Here is a 27228-nt window from a genome sequence, read left to right as displayed (position 1 = left end):
CCCGTTTTGCCTGCCACTCAGCATGCCAACATTAAAGTGACTTTGAAAAACAAGTTTATTCATGAGGAGACAGGAGACCAACTCTGCCTGCCCAAGCATAGGTTTTAGGCACATTCATGAGGTAACAAATCAGAATGATTTAAGGGGAGGGGAAAATGATGGGTGCCGGAATAATCAATGTTCCATGTAGGCAAAATCAGACTTTGGGGCTCTTCATAGGATGTCTGTTCAGAAAACAGTAGAGTTATCATTTTCTGAGGAAGTCACCCCTCCATATCACCCACTGGACATGTGTACAGGCCCAAGTAAAGAATCACTGATTGAAACAGAAGCTGCCTTCAAGCCCCTGAAAAGAAACCATGGCAACCATTACTGTCAAAATCCACACAGCAGAGGTGTTATCTACAGACAAGCTAGTGGGAGACTTGTAATCTATCGCTTAGCCATATGACCTCCAAAATTACTGATATTCAAAGTCAACTAAGCAAATAACTAAACACAGGTGAAGCTGGAGAGTGATTCACGTTTTCCCTCTATGTCACTCTCAGCCCCATTTTCTCCAGCTCCTTTCACAATTTGCTTCAAGTCTACATCTCCATTGATCAGTCCAGCTCATCCCTTCTCTCTCTCTTAAATTCGGAGCCCTTAGGTATCTTCATCACTCACTAATCCAGAGCCACACAGCCTTTTCTCTATTGTATTAGTTAACTGTCACATACTTTCAACTAACTGTAAGGTCCTGGAATGCAAGGACCTCACACAATGCTTGTGTGTAAATGTCCAAGGCCCCATCCCAAATCTCCAGAAATATTTGCTAAATGAAAGGTTGTATCCTTAACAGACTCACCAGAGAATTAAGGTATTCCGTTTATACCATGTAGAGAAGTAACAAGCAATATGAGAAAACCTATTTTTAATGTCTTGGCTTCAGGGTTTAATTTGGCTGTGTTAGTTTTGGATCTGTTTTCAGCATGGTTTGGGATATTTTTTCTTTAGCATGAATTTCTTGGCTGAGAGGTGGTAGGATTGCCACTCTGTAGGGAAATCTGTGCCATGCAAAACACCTGAATTCCTTGTGGGGGGAAGTTGAGAATCAGCCCTTGGATCTTTGAATGTCTTACTTCCCAGATTTAAGGGAACAACCCTGCCCCAGGAGGCAACAGATGGAGAGGTGAACTTTTGTTGTTGGTCTTAGACTCTACAGGATATCCACTGCCCGCTAAAAAGAAAGGACAGAAACAAGGTAGAATAAATTATCTCCAGCATTGTCTGCATTCCTGGAGATTGTTGAAATGGATATTTTCCTGACGAGGCCATTATAAATTATTGTGTTTGGCCATCGCAGAGCTGGTCTTTTCCATCCAGCATTATTTCATTTTTAATTATTATTATTATTGTTATTATTATTATTATTGCAGAAACATTTTTTGATCCCTGTTACTATGGACTCAACTCCAAGTCTGTCACCACACTCAGATGTCTCCATTGGTTTTTTGTGACTGATTGTCAGTTTTTCATCATTTTATAGATGAAGAGGAATTCTCTAGCCAATCACTGATCACCCAGGAGCCCTATCATCTTTTCTTTCTCTCTTTTTCCCCAGTGTTGGGAATCTTAACCCTAGGCCTTGTGAATACTAGGCAAGCACTCTACCATGTACTCAGCCCTCATATTTTCCTTTAGCAAGCATTTATTTGAATACCTGCAATTGCTATGGCTTTAAATTAATTATCCTGTTTAATTCTCAAAATACTCCAATCAGGGAGAGCACATAATTGTGTTTGTCAGAGGACAGAAACGAGACTTAGAGGCCACCAAGGTGCTTGAACCCAGAGGTGAGGGACACTTGGCTACCTGGGGAATGGCTACCAGTCTACAGGAGACAGGAAGGAATTGGGCAGATAAATTCCACCTCTTCCATGGAGTTGTTCTGGAATGTTTTTCTGGAGAAGTGCCCCTCAGATCCAGCTGCACCCTCTGCTGTTTCTCTTGGCGACTCCTGTGATGTTCTGGACGGTACTGTAAGTGTCACGTGGATTTGCATCTTTCCTTCCTCACAGCTTTCCCTCCCTCCCTCCCTCACTGTCCTAGGCTTTTAGCTCCCAAACACAAATCAGTACTTTAATCCTTGACTCTCTCTGCTTTCTGGAAGAACTGGGCTAAAATCGTTGTTATATTTTCCCAGTTTACAAAATTATGTTACTGGGTAAAAATGGTCCATTGAGGTATGAAGAGAACAATGAGCTTTAATAACATAAACTACAATTCAGAAGTGTATCCGAATATATAAACAGGAAATGCAGAATATGAATCTGGGAGGGTCAAACAAGTGATTACTCCATAAGAAACAAAAAGAAACATCAAGTTTGGTGTAGTTCTGGTACATTGTCTTCTGTGAAACTTTGTCAACCCTTTGCTTTACTTCCACAAAAACAAAACAAAAATCCTCTGAGCTACAGAACAATTGAATTTTTCTAAAACAAACACAAAATAATGTTTTGTACTATCTGTTGCCCAAACTAGGGACACCTTTAAACTCCACTCTTTTTTCTTAAAATAGGTAGTTTACTTTCCAACAAGAATTTCATAAAATCAATCTCAAATTCGCAAATGTTGGGTCTGAAGAAAAAGTAGAAAAGTTTATTCACAAAATTCCTTTATAAAATATCTCTATGAACATCATATAAAATCCAGTGGCTTCAAACGTGGAAAAGCCATTACTATCATGTGTGTATGAGCAGATATTCATTTATTTTATAGGTATTGAAAATACCCACATCCAAAGTATGAATCAGCTTTTGGCATGAATACAAGTCATGTGAGGCTCGGCGAGTGGAGCAACAGACCCTAAGATGGTGTCTACATAAAGCCTGGTGTAGTGGGGTGCGCCACTTTCCTGTTGTCGCTGTGGCACAGAGAACAGATATCTTTTGAGATTGGTGCCACATGGGAAGAGATGGAGGAAACAATCCACCTGTTAGACACCTTAGCCTGAAAGGACATTTGGAGAAATGCCAGGAGGAAATGATGTGAAGTTATGTCATGGTCTCCGGCATGGTACTTGGATGAAGGAGTACTATTAGCGCCTTTGTCCTTACTAACTGCCAACAAGAACTCATGCTATGGGAAAATGACTTGTATACGTTGATTAGATAGCCAGGGAGAAATCCAGGTGCCGTGGTGTGTGCCTGTAGTTTCAGCTACTTAAGAGGCTGAGACAGGAGGATTGCCTGGGACCAGGAGTTTGGGACCAGATTGGATAGCATAGCAAGTTTCTATCTCAGAGGAACGAAAAAACAGGGAGATGTGATACATCCTGGATAGATGCTGATGGATGTGTGTTCCATACCCAGCACAAGGGGGCGCTGCCAGGTAAGACAAAGAGGTTACATCCAAGCTTCCTTAACCCGGGTTTGGTGTTCAAGGAAATGAAAAAACCAGTGTATAATCCAAAAGTACATACTTCTCTTCAGTGTGTTGTGGCAAGAAACCAGCAGCAAGAACAAGACACTGCTTTTCCAAAAATGAGTTAAGACTGCGTCCTGAAAAGAGGGCTCACTTGAAGTTTTGAAGTGTGATAATCTCACTGGAGATGATACTGGTGATTTTGGAAATTTGTTCAAGTGGCATCCGACAGAGAAATGTTCAGTATCTTGAAAGACCTGAATCAACCACTTCAGTCCCCAACTATAAAAATTCTTGGCATTGAAAACTGGAGATCTAGATCTCTTAAAATAGGGATGCTGTGTGGTAATCAGCTCCACCCCTGAGAGCTGGAGCCTTTCCCAACCTTGGGTGATTTCCTTCATTCACTGGAAAAATAGTGTATTGTCGGGCATATTTAGAACTCATGCCCAAACATGGTGATAAAGTATGAAGAATTATTCCCAGGGATAGAAACACCCCACGAATGAAATGGACACCTGTCTACTTGCCACTGTCTGCCAGGCTGAAACATCCCATCACTCAGCTTTTGAGTAAGAGCCCATGAACATCAAAACTAGGATGCCAGGAGGTGTCCTGAGGAAAAATCTTCCCAGAGTTTCCAAACACATTTGACAAAGTTTCCAAATATGTGACATTTGCAATGCTCTGTGCATTTTTTTTTTTTTTTTTGGTACGGAGCATTGAACTCAGGACCTTGCACTTGCGAGGCAGATGGTAGAACCACTGAGCTAAATCCCCAGCCCTGGTCTGTGTATTTGTGGTAAGCTACTCTAATTCAATAGAAATAAGAAGAAAACAAATACAGAAACTCATTTGTGAATCAATCCATTTGTTTTCTATCCAGATATATATGAGATAATCAGGGACTTAAAAGCTGCTTTTGCTTAAAAAAAAAAAAAAAAGCACCAACTCTTCACTTGGGCCTACAACTATCCTAAGAGTAAGATAAAGCCTGGGATTTTTGCCTTCATTTTGTATTGTCTCCTTTATTATCTTAAACTTTGGGTGAGATTCTGGCTCAACTCCACATGTAGGCATGTGTTATGGCTTCTATCTAGATATCCCCTCAACCCTCATGTGGTTATAGGTGGGTTTTTTCAGAGGTGGCTGGATCTGGGGTGTGTGATGGTGGGAATAATGGTGCCTCACCCTGAGTGTGGGTGGCAGCCCCCAAAGTACAGGTAGCCTGGATGAAATGTAAAGGCAAGCTTGGTGGCTGTTGTTGTTGGTTGTTGGTTTGCTGCCTCCTGCCTGCTCTGCAATGCGCCTCTGCCTTGCCACTCTGCCTTGGAGCCAGCCAACTATGGACTGAAACCTCTACAAACTGTGAGCCGAAATAAACCTTTTCTCCTTTAACTCTAGGTGCTGGGTATTTTGTCTCAGCAACAAGAAAAGTAATTAAGACAACATGTTAATCACCTGAGGAGTATCTGCCTAAAAACTGGTTTATTATCCTCAAATTTATCTAACCTATCTCATCCTCCTTAAAATCTGAGGAAACCAACATAAGAGTAACTAAAGTATTTTCAAGATTTGCAGAGACATCCAATTGCCAGCTTTTGCAGCGTTCTGTCCCAGGCCTCCTGGCACAGTGCCTAGAAGTCTGCAGGCACTGCCATAAAGCTGCAGTTTGCACCTTGGATTCCAGTAGTGCCTCCTCAGACAGATCACCCTGAGAAAGGGGAGCAATTACCCCATGACAGGAACTGAGGTTGTCTTCTAAGCAGGAGCAATGAGCTCCTGGGAACTAGATTGCCCCCTCAAGCAAAAGGACTTCTCCAGGGTCACCTCGAAGAACTAGTCCTGAGATGGTGACCAACCAGACCCTAGCCCACCCCAGCAGCCCAATGAGAGCTGGCACATTCTTTTGTTAACAGGCATGTCTGATTTCCTCCATCCAACCTGGGTTCTCTTCAGCTCTTCTCAAGCTAAAGTCCCTCCCCCATTTTCTCTTCCTTCTCAATTAAAAGCGTTTGCCTGTAAGTTCATGCTCTTTTCCTCATTTTAATTTCTATCACCACTGAGATACAAGTTCCCTTGATTCCATTGTCATATATACATTGGTAAATATTACAAAAATACTATCCCAGCCACTAATATGACATAGATGATCCCAGATTTACAATGGTTTAACTTATGATTGTTCAGCTTTAGGGTGGTTCAGAAGTGATAACATTTAGTGGAAATCTTATGTCCACTACAATATGTGTGTTCAATGGACTGCATTTTTTTATTTATGGTAATTTCAACTCACAATGGGTTAAGTGGAACATAACCCCATTCTAAGTTAAGGAGCATTTGTATATATTTTTAAATGTTAATAAACATTTTTATTTAAAATTGTGATAAATCTTTTAAGTTTTCCTGGAATTGCCTGAATGTATACCACACACTACACATTAAGTAGCTAATAAATGAAAAGAAATTCCAAGAAGGCCATTGTCTCCTCCTTTAACTAGTCACTAAAGTTGGAGGTGCTTGCCTTCTGGTTTCTATTAGCTCCTGGGCCCCATAGAAGGCATGGACAGGGAGAACCTTGAAGTTGGATATTTCTGGAGCCCCTCATAATCCCTTTATTTGCTTTTTCTCCCCATGACCCCTGGTCTGCAGGGGTGAGCAAAATGTGGTACAGTTGGGTAAATCAAAGTGCTACATCTTTAGGTCCAGAGGATGAACTTCCATCCAAATGTGAAGCAAATCATCATTAAGCAAAACCTGGAGGACAGTAGCAGCTATCACCAAAGGAAAAGGGCTCTGTTCTACTGACCGTGTTCCGTGGGAGGCAAGAGGGTTTTGCTGATGATGCAGCCTGTCTAATGTCACAGCATTTCTCAGTTGTTGTTGTTGTTGTTTTTGCCAACAATTCTCCATAAGAAATGTATTTTATAACACAGCCCAGTATATACACACATAACTCTCTATACATAAATAACTGAAACAAAACTTTCCCAAATCAATACTCTCTCCTCTTTGAAATGCACCCTGATGTTTTTCTTATCTTTCACTTTGCTCTATTTGTCTTAATTTTTTTTTTTTTTTCAGTACTGGGAATCAAACTCAGGACCTTGCATTTTCAAGGCAGGTGCAGCGCCATGGAGCTAAATCCCTGGCCCTCTTCTTAATTTTTTAAAAGGTTGTTCAAACAGAAAATAAATCAGTAGATTTCAGGGATTATGAACAGGATGTGGTAGGTGATATCTTTGAAATGAAGGAGAAATTCAGTGTCTAGATTGGGGTGGTGATGGTGGTTATATCAATCTTTGTGTGGTAGAATTATATTTGCACACAGAAGTGTGCATATCAAAACTACAGAGATCTGAGCAAAGTTTGTAATCTGTAGCAGTTAAATACATGATGGCATGGTCAATTTTCTGTTGTTGTTGATAATGCTTTGCTGATATCATAAAGTTACAATCCATACTTTATAACTTAAGTACTATTTCAACAAGGGTGGGCATTGGATTAACAAGCAGCGGTAGGTATACAATTTGGTTTTTCTGAAGAAATAACCTATGCAGACCAATATTTGAGCTGGTTGGAACTCTAAAACTTTAACTCCTGTTAACAACCCAGTGGTGTAGGATTGCAAAGGATTGTATGAGTAGAAAGAATTGTGTTCTGTTTTGCTCGTGTTGGCCTCTAAATACCCTGCCCTATCCCGCTCTCTATTTTTGAAGAGACAATGCTCCTCTTTTCGCCCCTCAAGACATTAGGACCAATGCTTCTCAAGTCATCAAGAGCATTTGCTAAAACTACAGATTACTGGTGCTCCCTTGATTTTCTTAGATTCTTTGGAGGGAGAGCTCAGAAACACGCATTTGGAACAGGCCCCTCAGAAGATTTTTATACACATCAATTTATCAGAAAGCTTGGACAAGTTTGCTAAAACTGAGTGGATGAAAATTCAAGGTGTCAACTACAATAGCCATTGGGAAGTAAATTTGAACTTGAAAGTTCCTCTATTGTGAAAATACAATTTCAGAGTGGCTTTCTTTCTAACTTCCATGCTTTTTAAGTAATGAAGTTTAAAATGTTAACATAAGCCAAGTTTTCTACCCTTTATAGCAAAAACATTAGTGACTCAATTTCTTCAAGTGTGAGGACAAAAATTCCAGTAATCTCCCTAATTCATAGCACTTCTGTAGATAATGACCATTTGTTCTCAGATGGAAGTAATTTCATTTGCATAAGTGGATGAATGTTTTATAAACACAGGCACATGTGTTTCATATTCTACTCATATTTATTTATATGTTCGGTAAACACATTTGTACATAAAGCCACATGGACATTTTCAGGGGAGCACATGGAACACTATACACAAGTAAATGCCACAGTTGTTGCCTTGGGGCTTTTCCTCGGGTGGCAAATCAGTTACTACCTGATGGCTCTCATTGACATCCCTACTAGCTTTTCCCAGGAAAAAAAAAAAAGTGCCCTGCAGTGAGGCAGGCTCTGGAATTTTCCTCTACTTCCTTCCTCACCTTAGAATGTCCTGCCCTCTTAAGGCTCTGATTTATTGGGAAGAAAACGCATCCAAAGTGTTCTCAGTTTCTAATAAGCTAATATTGTAGCCTTCTCAGAGAACATATTTCTTAACTCCTCAATACCAGAACTTAATGAAAAGGGGTTAAATTAGAATGATGAGGTTGCTACTTTCTGCCATGTAGATCTTACAGCTCCCTCTATTAAGTCTAAAGACTTTGGACGTCCTTGAGGTCAAGTTAAAATAAAGCTACCCCTGAAAGTCAGACTTGCAAGAGCATAAAGGGGGTGGAGCGGTGGTGGCAGGTGGTCTGACATCTCTTCTGAGCCTCTCCTTTGAGACTGAAATAGACCCAAATGTTCTCTTGCACCAGAGACAATTGATTGACTACAACCTTGTGTCTCCTGGGCTAAATTGGATTTTTTGCTACATTCTCAATATAATGTCAGAAGGAAAAGAATGTCAGGTAAGGAATATGTTATTTATTTAAATATCCTGTTTTAGTCTGGTGACTATGTGATCTTTTTTCCCCTCTCATTAAATTTAAACCTGTTTTCCTCATAGCAAAAGCAATTATAATACCTGTCTTCTGCTGAGCACTCACTCTGGCCAGGTATGTGCCAAGTCCTCACATGCAGCTTTCCAAAAGGCCTGTGAGATTGGTAAGGTTGTCCTCACCTTAGATGAGAAGACAGATGTTCAGAAAGAGTCAATAGCTGACTCAAATTTGAACATAATTAGTAGCTAAGCCAAGATCTGAACCCAAACTTTATGTACTGGATAGTGCTCCCTAAACTTCATGTGCTTTTCAGAACCTCAGAACAGAACTTTGTTTGGAAATAGGGTACAGATGTAGTTAAAGCAAGGTCATCCTGGAGTAGGGTGGGCCCTAATCCAGTATGACCAGTGTCCTTATTTTTTTTTGGTACTGGGGATTGAACTCAGGACCTTGCCCTTGTGAGGCAGGCACAGTGCCACTGAGCTAAATCCCTGGTCCCTGGCCAGTGTCCTTATAAGAGAAGAGAAACAGATACACAAGGAGAAGACCACCTAATGGTGGCAGAGCCAAGGGTTGGAGTGAGGAGGATTGCTGCTAGCTCCAGAAGCCAAGATAAAGGCAGGGGACAAATCATCTCCAAGAGCACTGAGAGAACATGGCTCTGTGAACAGCTTGATTTCTGACGTTTTGCTTCCAGAACTATGAAACAATACATTTCTGTTGTTTTAAAGACATAGTCTATGGGACTTTCTTACAGCAGCCATAGGGAACTAGTACAATCCATGTACCTTACCATGAGCCATATACCTTACAATATGAGAATTGCAGAAATTTTGGAAAACAGAGAGAATTTGCAAAGTGGTCACGATTCCATATTCCAGAACTAGTTGCTGTATTCAAGTTTTCTTCACTTCCTCTTGATGGCCATTCCATCAATTTCTGCTTTTCAAAATAGAAGCAGCCCTTTTATGTTTTTTCTTCTATTTTGTTGTTTGATCAACTGTATTCTTTGTGGGATATGCTTTTATAACAGTGATGATGGCTGAAAACCCCAGAATCCTTTGTTTTTTACCCCACCTCTACCACCACCATCCTCATCATTTTAGGTCATTGAAATAGATCCAGTTGAGATGAGAGGCACATCTTTGATCTGGAACAATGGGGCTAAAAATGAAACAGTTGTCTACAGTGAGATTCCCAGAAGATGGCAGTGTGGAGCATAAAAAAACCACACAATCCACACAGCTCTACTAAACTACCAGTTTGTGAATCCTTTTGTACAAGCAGCACACATGGGCTCCAGGGCCTTTGCAAATGATCCTGAAAATATCAGACATGGACTATCTTGAGAGACAACTTGGAATGATCATTTTCCATCTTACAAGGTCTTTTCTTCTTGTTAAAGAAGGAAACATTTAACGATATCTAATTTGCAGTTCAGACACTAGAGATTTTTGTTACACATATTTCAATATATCAACTGTAATCTCTGTATCCTATCCTCTTCTGAGCTGAGTTTCAAGCAGGCATCTCAATTCTAGTATATTTAGATTATGGATTTTAAAAAAAGAAGGACTGAAAAAGAATGAAATGGAGCTAGTTTAGAAGTAGTAAAGAAAGAGGGCACCAAGATCTAATTCTTTAATGTGTACTGACTCGGTGATGCTGATGTGTACATTTAATCTCTCTGATCCTAAGTATCATGTGTACTCATTTGTTTTGCCTTAGTTTTTCATGACCACAAGATCTGCTATGCTGATTCTGCACAGTAGTACCCAGCTCAAATGAGAAAGACACCCAGAAAAGCAAAAGTAATCCTGAATAACAAGAGCAAAGCAAGAGGCATCACAATACCAGATTTGAAGTTATACTACAAAGTTACAGTGATAAAAACAGCATGGTGCTGGCACAAAAACAAACACGTGGATCAGTGCAACAGAAGAGAGAAAGCAGAACCAACAGTAGGCACGTTAAACCATCTGGTCTTTGACAAAGGGGCCAAAAGCATATGCTGGAAGAATGATAGCCTCTTTAGTAAATGATGCTAGGGGAAATGGCTGTACATACACATGCTAAAGGTTGAATCTAGACTGTATGTCTCACTACACACCAAAATGAAATAAAAATATTTCAAATATCTAAATATTAAAACAGAAACACTTAATCTCCTGGAAGATAAAATAGATAAAACTCTTGAGGACTTAGGCAAGGACTTTCTGAACAAAACTTCAATGGCACAAGAAATAACATCAAGAATGAACAAATGCAAATGTGTCAGATTAAAATCTTCTGCACAGCAAAAGAAACAACCAACAAAGTAAAGAGACAACCTATAGAATGAGAAAAAATTTTGCCAGCTACTCCTAGGAAAGAGGTCTAATATCTAGAATACATAAAAAAATTAGACTCCCCCAAATAAAAGACCCAATCAATAAACAGGCAACCTAAATGAATAGACATTTCTCAGAAGAAGTACAAATCACCAATAAATATATTTAAAAAGTTCAATTTTTATGCCCTTTAGAGAAATGCAAGTTAAAATAACATTAAGATTACATGATATTCCAGAGAGAATGGTTATCATCAAGAAATCAAACAATAACAAATGCTGGTGAGGCTTCAGGGGGAAAAAGGAAATCTTCTACATTGTTGGTGGGAACGTAAACCAGTATAACCATCATGGAAATCAGTATGGAGATTCCTTGAAACACTAAAACTAGAAATTTCATTTGACCCAGGTATTCCCCTTCTGTGTATCTTCCTGAAAAAGTTAAAGACATCATATTAGTATGATACATGGATATCCAGGTTTATAACAGCACGATTCATAATAGTTAAATCTTGGAAGAAACCTATATATCCCTCACGAGATGAACTGGTAAAGAAAATGTGGTATTTACACATAATGGAGTACTACTCTGCCATAAAGAAAAATAAACTTGAGTCATTTATAAGACAATGGATGCACCTTGAGACAATAATGTTAAGTGAAATAAATCAGGCACACAAACTTAAACATCATGTGGCTTCTCTTAGATGAGAAACCCAAAGTATTAATAATTTAAAGGGCAAAATAAAAGATAGATAATAGGAAATAGGGAGATAGGTGTTTTGCAAATGGGAGGGGGACCAAGAGATAGAGGGAGAGGGGAAGGATGGGAGGGGAAGAGGCCATAAAAAGAATTAAGATGTGTTATGTACATGTACCAACTGCCCATGGTGAATGTAATCATCATAATACTGCAAACATGTTTAAAATACCTACAAAACCGTATTTCTAGAATCAAATGTTATTGTCATGAGTGTGGCCTATCAGTGAGTTTTCAAACCCTACTGTGGATCAGAATCACCTGGGGAACTTATTAAAACATGGAGTACTGGGCCAGGGATTTAGCTCAGTGGTTTCGCCTCCTGCTGCTCAAGCACAAGGACCCAAGTTTGATCCCTGCTAAAAAACAAAACAAAACAAACAAACAAACAGAAAACATGGAGTATTGGGCCCTCCCCTAGAGAATCTGCTGTCCTAACACTTTCTCTGTGATGGTGATGCTGGGGGGGGGGCACCTTGAGAACCACTTAGCTAGAGTGATGCTAAGAGGATTGGGTACTTTTGACACCTTCTATGTCTCAGAAACTCTTAGGCTACATTTTTCCACAAAATTAGGAAAGTCTTGCAACAAAATTTAAAAATGCTGACCTAGGGCCAAGGATTTAGCTCAGTGGTTCCACTGCCTGCCCTGTAAATGCAAGGACCTGAGTTCAATCCCCGGTATCAAAACAAAACAAAACAACAAATGCTGACCTATTCTTCATTACAGGTGTGTAGGTATTTGGTGCAAGTGTGGGTGTGTCTTCAATGTCCATGTGTGAATCAAGACATTTCCTGTGGGTTCAAGTGTTTTCTCTTCATGATGCATACACATCCCGCTCACCATTGCTATGGGAGCTGGTTGGCCCTTGGGATCCCCTCAAAGCCCAGATGAGAAGCTACATGAGGGACAAGACCTCTCTTCAGACTATTTCAAGAGGTAGCTGTATCTGGGTCACTGCTGGTATGGCAGTCAGTTACCTAACTCTATTTTTCCTTTAGTACCCAACATCAACTAATATCTTTTTTCCTTGTTTATTAGGTTTAGTTCTTGTTTAGTCTGTGTCTCAGTTCATTTTCTGCTGCTGTAACAAAATACCTGAATCTGGATAATTTATAAAGAATAAAGGTTTATTTAGCTCATGGTTCTGAAGGCTGGGAAGCCCAAGAGCATAGGGCAGGCATCGGCTCAGCATCAGGTGAGGGCCTTTTGGTAGTATTTTCTTTTATTTTTTGGTACCGGGGATTGAACTCAGGTCCTTGCGCTTGCGCAGCAGATGGCGAAACCACTGAGCTAAATCCCCAGCCATGGTGGTATTTTCTCTGCAAATTCCCAAAGCATTACAGGACATCACATGGCAAGACAGAACAAGTATGATAGCTGGGTGTCTCTTTGTATAAAGCTGCTAATTGCATGATGAGGGCCTCACTCTCATGACCACATGTAATCTAATCCCAATTACTTCCCAAAGGCCTCACCTCCAAATACCATTAAAATAGAACTTTGGGGATTAAGTTTTCCATACAGGAAGTTTGGAGGGGAAACCTTCAAAGCATAGCACTACCTACCTTTTTTTCTTTCCTCCCCAAATATAAAGAACAAGGAGTGTTAGTCACTTTAATATGTCCCAAGAACAATGGCTGCCAAATAATAGGCACACAGATATTTTGTTTAATACACAGATAAATATTGGTAGTGCTCTTTCTACCCAGCCACTGAGGATTTGGTGAAGCACATTTATCAGAGCCTGATTAACACCTTCTAGAACCATGTGAAGGATGCTGCATCATTTTGGCAAGTCACATAGTGATAATAAAGAACTACAAAATCCAGGTATTTGGAAAGAGAACCTAAACCCCTTACCTATCTTAAATTAATCAAAATTTACATAATTTGACCCAGAGTTAACCAATGTCAATGAACATGGAATTATAGAACCAAAATAGTTAGTGCCAGAAGAGACTAAGAGACTCACTAAGTCCCAGTGTTTTACAGTTGAGGAAACAGAAAGCCCTTGCTGCCCACTGCACTTGTCTGAGGAGTAGAGAACCAAATCTCCTCTCTGAGGCCAGAGTTCCTGTGTAGGTTTTCTCTCCAACTCCCTGAGGTTGTGGAGCACAAAACAGCATCCTCCAGTAAGCATGAGAAGATGTGATCCAAATGAAAATGCGTGATGGCCAGAGAACAGCACCCAGTTTGCATGGATGGCTCACCCATGTCACTTTGTAGACTTCAAAATAACGCAACCTGCATTTGACACGGGTTTTGGTTCACACATAGAGAATGTGGTAGGGCTTACTGTATTTAGTTTTTACCAATATTCCTACATCTTCCACATATTACAGATTCTGAGGTTGAGACTATGTGGCTATTCTCACCAGTCTGACACTAGGTTTTTCTTCTTTTGTTCTGTCAGTTATTTTCTGGGGTTTAAATTATTTTTTAATTTTTATTAATACATGTTTGCAGTACATAATGATTATATTCACTGTAGGGAATTGGTTAGTACATGTACATAACACATTTCAATTCTTTTTCCCCTTCCTTCCACTCCCTTTTTTTCCAGCATCAGATTCATTCATTTTATAAGAACTTATAAAGTTAGTTATCATATATACAGACTGAAAACCAGACTAATAGGCCAAAGAACATATAAGACATGTAAGACAATTGAACTTAGTCAAGATACACTTTTAGATAATTGTCCAAGGTGAATTACAATACCTTTTTTCTCTCCCTCTTTTTCCTATTATGTTTTTTATTTCATACTTTATATATATATTGAGTTTTTCATATAAGAGAAACCATGCAATATTTAAGTTAGTTTGCCTGAGTTACTTTACTTAAGATTATGATCTCAAGGTGCTTCTATTTTCCTATAAATGACTCAAGAGTACCCTTCTTTGTGGCATTGCATATACATACATTTTCTTTATCCATCCATTGATGGACATATAGGCTGTTTCCTAGATTTAGGTACTGTGAATTGATTGCTATAAACATGGATATACATATATCACTGTGGTATGATGTCTTTAACTCTTTTGGGATGATACCTAAAAGGGGAATAGCTGGGTCACATTGAATTTTTATTTTTAATTTTTTGAGGAATCTCCATACTGATTTTCATTGTGTTGTATTAGTTTACATTCCCACCAACACTGGAGAAGTGTTCTTTTTCCCTCACAGCCTTTCAGCATTTGTTATTGGTTGATTTCTTGATGATAGCCATTCTTTCTGGAGTAAGATAGAATCTCAGTGTTGTTTTAATTTGCACTTCTTGAAAGGCCAGCAATGTTGAACATTTTTTCATGTATTTATTGGTCATTTGTATTTCTTCATCTGAAAAGTGACTATTCATTTTGGATGCCCGTTATTTAAGTGGGCCTTTAAATTTGGGGGGTCTAATTTTTTTCAGTTCTTTATATAGTCTAGATATTAGTCCTTTGTCTGAGGAGTAGCTGACAAAAATTTTTCCCCATTCTGTAGGTTATCCCTTTACTCTGATGGTGGTTTCCTTTGCTTTGCAAGTTATCATTAGGGTTTTGAAATGAAAGTGATCATAGATTTAGGAAGGGTGATTCAAGACAATGATTAAAGAACAGCATTTGCAAATAGACCAGGAAGATTCAAAAGTAAAGGCTCAAATGAAGATTTAAAAGACAGAAGCTCAGAGAAGGTATAAACTGAAGAAAATGGATGTGGCCACCCAAATAAATGCTCGTAAACTCCAACCAGCTAAAAGGCATCATTATAGAATTAACCTCCCTTGTATGCTGGCAATATGTCAGACAACTTTCAATTCCCTATCTGTGTAGAACATACTTGGTTGAAGCACATGAAGTTGCCATTTTTATAAGTGAAAACTGTTTGTATAACAGTAATATTGATATAGGGGGGAAAGATGTAACTCCCAAACCTACTAGATATCCGAAACTCGAGTTCATGTTCTCTAAAATCAAAGAATGAATTCTAGGAACAATGGAGGCTAAGAGTAGGAAAAATTTACTGGGAGAAAGAAAGCTTCTGTCTAAGAAAGACAGAAGGGGGACTGGAAAGTGGGTTGCCCACCCACCCTATTTTTCAAAGATGTTTTATACAGCAAAGCCATGTGGCGAGGTGGGTACAAAGTGGGACAAAACTACAAGACCCAGTGGAAATTTACAAGGTGGGCATGAGGTGGGACAGAACCATGACCAACCAATAAGATTACAAGTACAGTCACCCAGGTAGTATTGATTAAATGGGGATCAAATGGGAAGACAAGTCACATACAAGGAATTTCCCATTTAGAATATCAATCACTGCTATCTATCTCTAGGGGAAGTAGTACTTCTTTTCCTTTTTATAATGCTAACCAGTGAATGTGCCTCAATTGTTCTCCATGTTGGTTCCTTGCTGCGTTGGCTCCTGGAGGGCTGGTCCTGTCTAACTGCACACAAAATATCTAATTAACTTACCTATCTGCAATAATATCATTTGGCTGAAGCTGAAAATTATCATTTTAGAGATAAGAAACCTGAGCTTCAAAGCAGCTAAATAACCTATTGGCCATTTGGCTAAAAAATAGTAGAGTAGAAGATTTTGAACCCAAATCTTATTCTCTTTCCACTATACTATGAGACTAGAAAAAAAACAAGCTAAAGAAAAGCCATAAGCAACTGCATTGTGTTGTACTGGTCAACACTTCTTTTAATAACAGAGTTTTTTACTCTTCCTTTATAGTCATAAATAATGCACTGTGGGGAAATGGTACGTACTGTTTCTTGAAGGAGCCCTAAGTACTGAAATAACCACAAACGGCTGTTGCTGTTTTGAGGTTATCATATTTTAATAACACTATTTATTTTTGCAATACAGCAGCTATCCTTTTAAAGAGAATGTTCCAAGAACTCAATCTGTGATTATAAAATAGACACTTCACAGAGTGATGAACAGAGGCAGTCTCTTGGAGCAACACTTACCATCCCCTGGTTTTTAAATCCTAAGTGTGCAACAAGGCTTTCTTAAAGCACAAAGAAAGTGTAAGTGAGAAACTAAAGAAAACATGACTCAGAATTGATCTGATGCATATTAATGACACTCCTAACAATATTCTCTGGTGACAAGGATGATGACTTCCCAAGTGACGGTGATGACAATTACTTTTACATATAACCAAACTGAATCTTGGGATTGTCTTTGCTTTTTTGTTCTAGGATCATTGTTGACCAGTTTTCTCTTAGCATGGATTGTTTAATCCTCAATTCACACACTTGCTTGGCACCTAGTAGCTGCATACATTTGAGACAAATGAGTGATATTAAAAGACCAACATCTTTGTATCATTTATCAGATAGTAGAGTAACCATAATGCTACACATTCTGCTTCACAAGGATGAAAATAGAGCCATAGCTTGTGAGCTCAGTGAAGCAGAATGTTCCATTGTACATCTTACAATGAAATTTCTGTGATCTGACACTGATTGGTAGGTGATGTATGAACAAAGAAGGAACAGCTGTGGAGTTCAAGAGATTTTTAGCTCTTCAGCATTAAGGAGCAAAAATGTTAGGATGTCAGTTTAGATTTTCCTCATCTACAAACAATGGATGGGAAATACTGCTATTTCCACAGCCCATGTACCTGTTCTCTAATTAGTTGGCTTTTTCCAACGGTGACAAAATAAGAAATAGGCACATAAGAGACCATGCCAGAAATTTAAATTTATAAACGGTAGGATGAACTAAGAGAAATGAGATTTCTTATGCCCAACTTTATTAGGACTTGGATCAGAATCAAATAAATACAATGCTTCATGGACCCCCTGACGAAAGCACTGCATCAACTTGGCTAATATGGAACCAAGCTTGTTGCTCAGAATGGTCATTCCTGTGTGGAGAGAGATTAGTCAACTCTAGGTTGTATTTGTCTGAAAGAATAACTTGCGTAAAGAAATGAAGCAACAGCCATAGTTTTTGGAGGTCACTGTGGTTAGATGGAGGTTCTAGCTGTTTCTATCTCCTGTGTTCCAGTGGCACCCTCAGGCTCAGCTCCCAGTGTCCAGCTGTGAAGCCATGGTTTCTTCTCTAGCTGTTAGAGGTCCCAGCTTGGGGGCTGGGTGTGCTTGGCTTCTGGGGTTGACTGATTGCTGGCTCCTCTGGTTCCCCAATTTCCTTTCAAGCTCTCATTTCCCCAGTATCTCCCACATTATGGGAGGTCTAACTCCTATAATGGATTCTGTATTCCACAGTTTCCAAGGTTCTTCTTTTTTTCAATTGTACCCTGATGGAAACAGTAACAATATGTCATCACTTTGTTGTTTTTGAAATTAAATGCATACTCATAATTTGAAAGATCAAGCAATATGGAAAAGTAGACTAAGGAAGCAAAGAATCCACCCCAAATTCTATTCAATTGGTCTCACAAAGTATAGAACATTTGGTGTTAATTTTCCAGAAATTTACCTTTGGATTTAGGACATAATGAAACTACTCCCAGAAAGGAAGAGGGAAAAGACATAATGAGTCTGGGTAAGTAAATTATTATATCTTGTATCACTGCTATCTGAGTTATATTTCTGGAACCTTTTTTTGGTGCTGGAGATCTAACACAGAGCCTTGCTCATATTGGGCAAGTGCCATACTCCTGAGCTACATCCCTAGCCCTGGATTATCTTTTGAATGAAAAAATAGATATATTTCCCAATCCATAAATATGATTCATAAGCATATATGTTAAAAAGAATTCTTTACATTTTCTACTCATCTTAATTAAGATCCATATAAAATATTTTTGCTCCAATTCTAACCAGAATTACAATTAACTTCTTGCCTCAGCCCAAAGTAGTTAAGAGTCCTTTGTAGAACCCTCCATTTCTAACTTGAGTATCACTGCATTGTTTTCCCAGAAGAGCAGCCCCTGCAGAAAGGAGTCAGGATACTTTGGGTTAGTTGTCCTAGTAACAGCTTAAACAGAGAAGGATAGTGGAAATATATCCTTCCAAACCCAGATTTCTGCTCCATTCATGCTTCTAACCATGGAAGACTTGAAAAATTGGAATCTTTTTTCTTCCTTTAAGAACACCCACTAAGTTCACCTGCTAGAAATATATATTGGAAGATAAAAGTTTTATCCCTCTGCCCTTTACCATTGATAGGTCCCAAGACCTTCCAAATGCAATTTCTTCTCCATGTACCACTGCATAGCACAGCAACACTGGGCTCACTCACAAGCTGGGTGCTCCCTACTTCAGATCAGCCTTCCATAACTGGGAGTTCTAGCCTGTGCTGTGGTGAAAGTGTCAAATTACTGCAATGCTTGAACTCCTTAAATAGCTGAAAGACCAAATATTGAATCTGCAAAATTAGTAGTAATGTAGTATTTGACTTCTAGTGCAAGGAGACAAAGTTTACCTCCATTTCTGACCCTCATATGATCTTGTGTAAGCTATTCAACCTCTCTTGTGAAGTATGAAGATAAAAATGGCATGATGTTACTGAAAGTGTTTAGTAGATTATAAAGTGCTACATGAAGGAACAGTATCATGGTAATGCAGGCGACTGGTCTGATAAGTAACTATGTTAAACTCCAAAGCATTTCCCACCAATTCTCAGAGGTCTATTTTCTCAGAGTTATTTCTGGCCTTCTCCTACTGCTTCCTCTAGATTCCATATCTGTATCATTTCAGGTGCTCTACTTGCTGTTAGTCAGCTTTTCATCACTGACTAAACACCTGAGAAAAACAATTTGAAAAAGGAAAGATTTATTTTGGCTCATTGTTTCAGAGGTTTCAGTGCATGGTGGGCTGGCTCCAATGCGGAAACATCATGGCAGAAGGGTGTTGTAGAGGAGAGCTGCCCACCTTACAGTACCCAGGAAGCAGAGTGAGAGGAACAGAGCCCAAGGAGAGATACATCCTTCAATGGATTAACCCATTGATGAGGTCAGGGCCTTCATAATCCAGGCATCCCTGTAGGCCACACCTCTAAACATTGCTGCATTGGGAATCAAGTGGCCAATTGATAAGTCTTTAAGGGACATTTCATATTTAAACCATAACTGTACTCCAAATATATGTGAATCTGCATGTGGAATGTGTGCCCACTCCTCAAGTCCCACCCATAAAACTTCACATAAGGCCTGTGCTTATGGAAAACTTTAGTAAGAGTTTTGAGGAGGCAGACTAGGTTTACATAACAGAAACTCCAAATAAGTTAAAACTGAGGCTAAGTCTCACCTGCTTGAAAATTCCTTTGGCCTTTCTACCATCTAAGTAAAGTTCTCCTGGCTGTACTCTAAGAGATTTTCTTCTCACAAACCAGAAATGTAGCACAACTGTAGCAAAGATTGTACATACCCCCAGTACTCTCCCCTAGCACTGATCACCCACATGATCCCATCCTGCATGCATGGGGGAGACTTCTTGCTGTGGGCAATGGGCCATGGTGCCAGGAAACTGATGTTCTCAGGGAGCAGCCCTCAGCAGTGATAGATGGGGTGAAGGACAAAATCTTCCTCACTCCTGAATCTTCCAGGAGTGGAAGAACCTTCCTCACCCCTGGAGGTGGGGGAAGGTGGAGGAAAGGAGTCACTTTGAGGTATTTTCTATCCTTATCTACCAGATTTCCCCAGTGGAACTGGCTCCAATTGCCCACAGTGGCAATCTACTTCATAATGCACAGAAATTGGCTCCCAGGCCTGTCCCTACTCCCCCATCCCCTCAATCCTGGCCCTAGAGCTTCCTAGATTCATCCCTCAAATAAACTACTTCTAGTCAAATCTTTGTTTTAGCTATTGCTGTGGTTGAATTGTGTTTCTACCCCTAAAAATGTTGAAGTCTTAATCCCTGGCACCTGTGAATATGACCTTAGGAGGAAAAAGGGACTTCACAGATCTACATAATGAAGTTAAGCTGAGCTCCTCCATTATAAGGGTGGGCTCTGATCCAGTATGATTGGTGTCCTTATAATAAGAGTAGAGTGAACATACATGAAGAGGAGAATCCACGTGAAGAGACCACAGGCAGAGGAAGAGCCACGAGACAACAGAAGCCAAGTATCTACAAACCAAGAAATAACAAGGATTTCTGGTGACTCAAGAAGCTAAGAAAAAGGTATGGAACAGATTCCCCAAGAGCCTTTAGAGGAAGAGTGGCCCTGCCAACACCTTGACTTCTGGATTCTGAACTCCAGAATAATGAGATAATACATTTCTTTTGTTTGTTGTACTTTGTTGTAGTAGTCCTAGAAAAATAACATCTCCCCAAAACTTAATGACTAACCCATTTTATCTTCCAACTTTCTGGGTCAGGAATTTGGGCAAGGGTAAGCTGGGTAATTCTTCTGTCCCATGTGGTATCAACTGAGGTTTACTCTATGGCAGTGATGGCGAATCTTTTAGAGTTTTCAATAATACAAACAGCCTGCTGCAGCACGAGTGTCATAGGTTTGCCACCGCTGCTCTATGGGATTTAACAAAGAGCTGGGCAAGTATAGAGCATCCAAAACAACCTTGTTCATTGTCCTGTAATTTGGCAGAGTAGCAGAGATGGCAGGGAGGCTGGACTCAGCCAGGACAGGGACCTAGAAAGCCTACACGTGTCTCCAATATGGCAGGTTTAGGATCATGAAACCTTCCATGCTGGCTCAGAGCTCCCTTAGAGAGGGTGTTCTATGAGAAGACTCAGATTGCTGCAGCAAGGCTTCTTAGAATTCAGTTTCAGGAGTTTCAGAATATCACTTTTACCACTGTTGTCCCGGCAGGTCAGCGAGTCCAGCCCAGAATCAGCCGGTTAGGAGTGAGACTCCAACTCACCATGGGAAGGGTAGCAGTGGGCTAGGATCACCTTTAATCTACTTCACCTCGCCTAAGGGTCTGTTTCTCAGAGACAGAACCTAAAACAATGGTTTATAGGACACTTCAGGATCTGGCTCCTCCCTGTCCTTAAGATTATCTCATGCAAGCTTTCACCTTTCTGCCCAACATATCAGGCTCCTTGCTGTTTTTTTTAACATTCCATGTCCCATCTTGTTTCTGTGCTTTTATTTAATTTCTTTATTATAAACAGGGTAAAGAAAATTACATAATAGATTCTTCATAATAGATGTTCATGCTCTTCTCTGTTTAGCATGTCCTTCAATTTGACTCTTACCTCCCTCGGTTGGACTCCACCTTCTCCATTCCAGCAAGATGGTGGTCTCTCTGCTCCTGCCTCCCAGCTGGATCAGTATCTGTTTCTTTGTCAATCAGTTCAGTACATACTGGTCATCAAGTCATTATCAAGCTGAAAAAAAAACAACCCAGAAATAGATTCTCTGAAAAATTAGTAACAGGTCCGGGGATTTAGCTCAGTGGTTCTGCCACCTGCCTTGTAAGCGCAAGGACCTGAGTTCAATTTCTGATACCAAAAAAAATTAGTAACATCTATTTGGGAATAGCGTGGAATGGAAATGTGTGCCATCGTTAAGCACGAGTGTATTCAAAAAGGTTGAAGCAAAAAGAAAATTTTAAAGGCAACAATGAGGAGGATTATCTGGGTGTGGTATTGCACATTTTAATCCCAGAACTTGGAGCCTGAGGCATGAGGATTGCAAGTTCAAGCCTAACATAGACAATTTAGTGACTTTGTGAGAACCTGCCTCGAAATTTTTAAAAAGTTTCTTTTTTAATTTTAAAGGCTAGTAGTGTAACTCCATGCAAAGGCTCCGAGTTCAATCCTCAGCACCAAAAAATAAAAGTATTACACAAAATATATTGAAACGATAATCTTTGCCTGCAAGAATTAACAAGGTTAATACCAGCTCAATGTTGAACAGACAGTTGCTGGGCTGATGTCCTTGCAGAAATATCTTTTGTATAAGATTAGAATGGCCTTTGTGGAAGCTTTGGTTCTGGTAGTCTTTTTGACTGTTATTATCATTCATGGGACATAGAGCTGGGTCCTCTCATTAAGTCACATTTCCTGCAAGGCAATGATGTGTAAAAACCCTTTCTTCATAACCTCACAGCTTTACTTATTTATTTAATTAGTGAGTTATTTTTGTTAGGAACTTAAAAAAACAACTCCATTTTGATTCTCATAACTTTTACACTGTCATGGGGGTTGAGGAGGTGACAGCTGACATGATCTAAAGCAACTATTTGATTTAAATTATGGGAAATTACATGGAACAGTGGGCTCAAGCTCCACCCCAGTACCACACTTATGGATGCTCAATACTAGGCCTACGGGTAAAGTGAAGGGTCTTGTGTGGGTGACCTCAAGCCAATTCAAGACAAGTAGTTTAACCTGAGGTCCCAACCCAATGTCCCATTGTGTACTAGCAGTGTCTCTCTCAGGGCTCCAGGGCCTCTGTGAATTAAAAATTAATTGGGGCATGGGCCTGGGATTTAGCTCAGTGATTCTGCAGCCTGCATTACAAGCACAAGGTCCCAAGTTCAATCCCTGATACAAAAAAAATTAATTGGGGCTTGAGTCCCATTCTCCAGAAATGCAGTAGGCACAAATGTGTTCAATGATAGTCTGCAGTGCTCTCCTGGGGATGTCTGCAAGTGTGTGGAGGTGTTTCTGGTCAAGCCATTGAGCTGCTGGGACGGTCCACAGTCCAGAAGTCAGGGAATAGACTCCCACAGTGAAAACAGGTCCTGACGAAGTATCAGGAATGTCCCAGTGAGAAACACTCCTACTGAGGCATGCTGGTGTCCTGGGCTGTTGGAATGGGGAGGGGACGAACAGCCTCATTACCTTTAACTCTGGCAAACCTCATCTTCCTCATCTGATCTCAAAGATGTTTACAAGGATCAAGAAATAATTGCAAGAAAATCTTTTTTTCAGACAAGCAAATGTTTGAAGTGTATTGTTGTCATTGTTATTGTTACAAATCATTGTTATTGTTACACATTTGTCCTTCAGTGGCTCCTAAGTGTGATACCCTTTTAGAAACAAATGAGAGGGTTAGGGATTTAGCTCAGTGGCACCACACCTGCCACGTAGGCACAAGGTCCTGAGTTCAATCTCTGATACCAAAAAAACAAAACAAAACAAGAAACAAATGAGATATACCTTGCATACCTATATCTTAAGGTCTAGCTCAATGACATATGTGTATACACCTGTATTATACCACCCAGATCAAGATATAGGGGATGCTGTTGTCCCCTAGAAATAATACCCCACAGATTAGTGTTGATTGCTCTTGAATTCTGGTCAATGGGATGATCCCACATTTGTATGTGCCCAGCTTCTTTCATCCAATATATTCTTGAGTTTCAGCTATGTTTTTGCTTGTACCAGAATGTCACCCCTTTTTATTGCTGTATTATGACATATATCTTTTTTAGGTGGAAAGGAGTTTTTAATCTCACAATTATAGCAGAATCATTCCATTCCTTGCATAATTTCTGTTCCCTGTCTCTTTACCAGCCTCTCTGTCCCATGCTTGGGGAATTATAAAGTCAATTAGCTTTCAGCTGTGTTGGGTTAGGACCAGCCTGTCATTCCTAACAAGGACAAGGCCTTTGAGGGAAAAGACTTCTGTTAGCTTAACATTTATTATTCTATGTTCTGCTCTTCAAATCTAAAGTTGGCTTGCTTCATATTTAACCATTTTACTTACATAGAGAGTAGAAAGACTCAAGAGCAGATAGGTTTCTCAACATGGAAGCAAGGATAGCACTTTAAGACAAAAAAAAGTACACACTGCAATAAGATGTGGGGAGTGGAAGGCAAAACTCCACTGAGTGCTTTCCTGGCCTCTTGCCATTCTGTGAATACTTAATGATACATATATTTTTAAAGGCAACTGTTCTCACATTTAGGCCAATTTTTCTGGTCTTTTCTTGCCTTCAAACCAAAGCAGAGTGAGAATGGGGAAAGATGTATTCTATCCACAGTTTCGTTTCACCAATCATCTGTTCATTTTCAACTAAAGACAACCATTTATACATCTGTAAATGTTAAAGTTTGTGCCAAAGCACACAAAGCAAATGTAACGTTCAAAGCCTAAATTGATTAAGGATCGCTGTGGAGGCTGAGGTGAAGTTTCTTCCAACTGGTGGACTTGGTCTGGGGATGTCTGCCCATTGCTGGAGGTGCCCATAGGACCTGAGTGAGCTGGTAGAGACAATGTCTGTCCACAATCCACAGGCTTAGGTATAGAGTCAGGCAAGTGTCTAAAATATTTTCTTTCATTGTCAATGGTGCAGCATTAACCCCCTTAGAAAATGGAAAGAAACTCAGAGGACAAATGACAGCCCTCATCTTCACTGATTCTTTATTGTCACTAACATCACTGCACCTTAGCCTGGGTCTCTCACAGTGTTGAGGGTGAACCAGTCACTATCCAATAGCTTACCTCGTTTGCTTCTTACATTTGCCCAGAATGTAATGTGGTTAAGGGACGCATTGCCACATGGAAGGAGAAAAAGTTCGATAACCTCTACAAGCACTGCAAGTAGTAAGTGGAGGAGGCCCTGCCTCTTTCTCTCCTTTGTCTCCAGTTCATATTGAATGTGGCCCTAAGAAATGCACTAGTATAATCCTGTGGGATACTTTATAAAGGTTCATTAAAAGGCACAGGGTCCTTATTTCAATGCAATTAAATAAAAATCTTGCCCAAAGAGTCAGAAGATAGTTTTTTTTTTTAATTTGCCCCAGTGGATTGACTAAAATGATCAGGTGTTATGACTTACTGTCTGTCTTCCTCCTTCTCCCCCCATCAGAAAATAAGGCCCGAGAGGGAAAACTTTGTGTGCTTAGTTTACTGGTATATCCCTTGCACCTAGGCCAGTGCCTGACACACAGAAGGCAGACTAAATACATTTTGAATAAATGAGGGGGTGAAGAAATGAGTGAAGGAAAGAAAAAATAAAGCTGAGGCCTATGAAGCAGTTTGTTGAAGGCCACACAAGTATGACCACACTTCATGTTCTAGTGTGATGATCCTAAATACCACTGCACTGTTAAGTCTCTTCATTTTGTTGGCAGCATTCACTGTCTTTATGGGGTGAGGATGGGTTAGGAAATAAGGTGTCAATTTTTTTTAGAGAAACACTTTTAACCATCGGGAGTTACTGAATATCCTACCTGAGGAAAAGATACATAATGTTGCTTTCGGAGTGGGGGATGCAATTAATTTGCTGATTTACAGCATATGGTTCAACACAGACATTATGAAAGCTGTTCTAACTCCATAGATGTTAAAGATCTGAATAGTTAGTTCACGTGGGCACCTCATATTTAGGTGTTTTTTTTAAAATGAATTTTCTTGGTACATTTTAGGTATACAATATAATGACATTCATCATTAGTAATTTGCACCTTTACATAATCTCTCTTGGTTCTTATTTTTTCCCCATTCCCCTGCCCTCCCTTCAACCTATCCATTCCTTCTTATTTACAAAGACTTTGTTTCCATTTTTTCATATTAATTCCATTCCCTTCTTTCCTTTCCCTACCCCTCCCACTTCCCCTTCTACTTTACCCCTTTTCTTCCTATTTCACATTATCTATTATACTTTTTAGTCCTTATTTACACTTTCAGTTTCTCACACCAGATAAACTATATGGTATTTACACATGTGTGTCCTATTTATTTCACTTAAGAGTATTGCCTCAATGTGCATCCATTTAGCTATAAATGTCTCTAATTTCTCATTTTTTGTGGCTGAGTAGTACTTCATTTTATTTAAAAACCACATTTTCTTTATCCAGTCTCCAGTTGATGGGCAATTGGGCTGTTTCCAAGTTTTAGCTATTACAAATTGTGCTGCTATAAACATGGGTGCACATATATCACTGTGGTATGATTCTTTTAGTTCTTTGGGGAAGATACCCAGCAGCGGAATGGCTAGGTCAAACGGGACTTCCAGTCATAGTTCTTTGAGGCATCTCCATAATGATTTCCACCTTGATTGCACCAGTCTACACCCCCACCAGCAGTGGAGCAGTGTTCCTCTTTCCCCACAGCCCTGCCAGCGTTTGTTATTGGTTGATTTCATGATAGCAGCCATTCTTTCTGAAGTGAGGTGGAATCTCAGTGTTGTTTTCATTTGCATCTCTTGAATGATCAATGATGTTGAACATTTTTTCATATGTTTATTTGCTATTTCTACTTCTTTGTCTGAGAAATGTCTGTTCATTTCAGATGCCCATTTTTGGATTGGGTCTTTAAATTTGGGAGGTCTGATTTTTTTAAGTTCTTTATATAAAAGAGATAGTAGACCATTGTCTGAGGAACATCAAATGAAAATTTTTTCCCACGTTGTAGGTTGTCTCTTCACATTGTTGGTGGTTTCTCTTGGTGTGCAGAAGCTTTTTAATAAGAAGAGATCCCACTTGTTAATTCTTTGTGCTAGTTCACAGGCAACTGAGGTTTTGTTCATAAAAATCTTTTCCTACACCAATGTCTTCAAGAGTTCTACCTAACCTCTCTTCCAGCCGGTTCAGCGTTTCTGTTTTACTATTTAGATCTTGAATCCATTTGACTTTAGTTTAGTGCATGGTGAGAGATATAGGTCTAGTTTTAATCTTTGGCAAGTTGAAACCCAATTTTTCCAGCACATTTGTTTAAAAGGCTATCTTTCTTCCAGTGAGGGTGTTTGGCTCCTTTGTCAAAGATGAGGTAGCTGAGTGTGACTGGAGTTGTTTCTGCACCTTCTAATCAGTTCCACTGGTCCTCAGGTCTGTTTCTTTGCCAATGCCATGCTGTTTTTTTTTAATCACAGTAGT

General features: G+C 39.6%; 1 long non-coding RNA gene across 2 annotated transcripts in view; it reads left to right on the top strand.

Annotated features, from left to right (window-relative positions):
* Positions 1–26522, top strand: part of LOC106009466 (uncharacterized) — a 41005-nt gene extending 14483 nt beyond the window's left edge. Inside the window, exons 2-3 of one of the 2 annotated variants that reach the window (XR_001183551.3) lie at positions 8307–8399; positions 10161–26522. This is a non-coding gene — a long non-coding RNA (uncharacterized LOC106009466). Of the gene's footprint in view, positions 1–2760; positions 4414–8306; positions 8400–10160 lie in introns of those variants that run through there. The other variant, XR_015448847.1, reaches the window with a different exon arrangement.
* Positions 26523–27228: the final 706 nt, after the last annotated feature.

This window comes from Heterocephalus glaber, unplaced genomic scaffold (genome assembly GCF_053883595.1).
Source record: "Heterocephalus glaber isolate CG9 unplaced genomic scaffold, H.glaber_assembly_v1.0 deba00000594, whole genome shotgun sequence".
Lineage (NCBI taxonomy): Eukaryota > Metazoa > Chordata > Mammalia > Rodentia > Bathyergidae > Heterocephalus > Heterocephalus glaber.
Note: the sequence above shows the minus strand (reverse complement) of the source record. Positions and strands in the feature narration are given on the sequence as shown.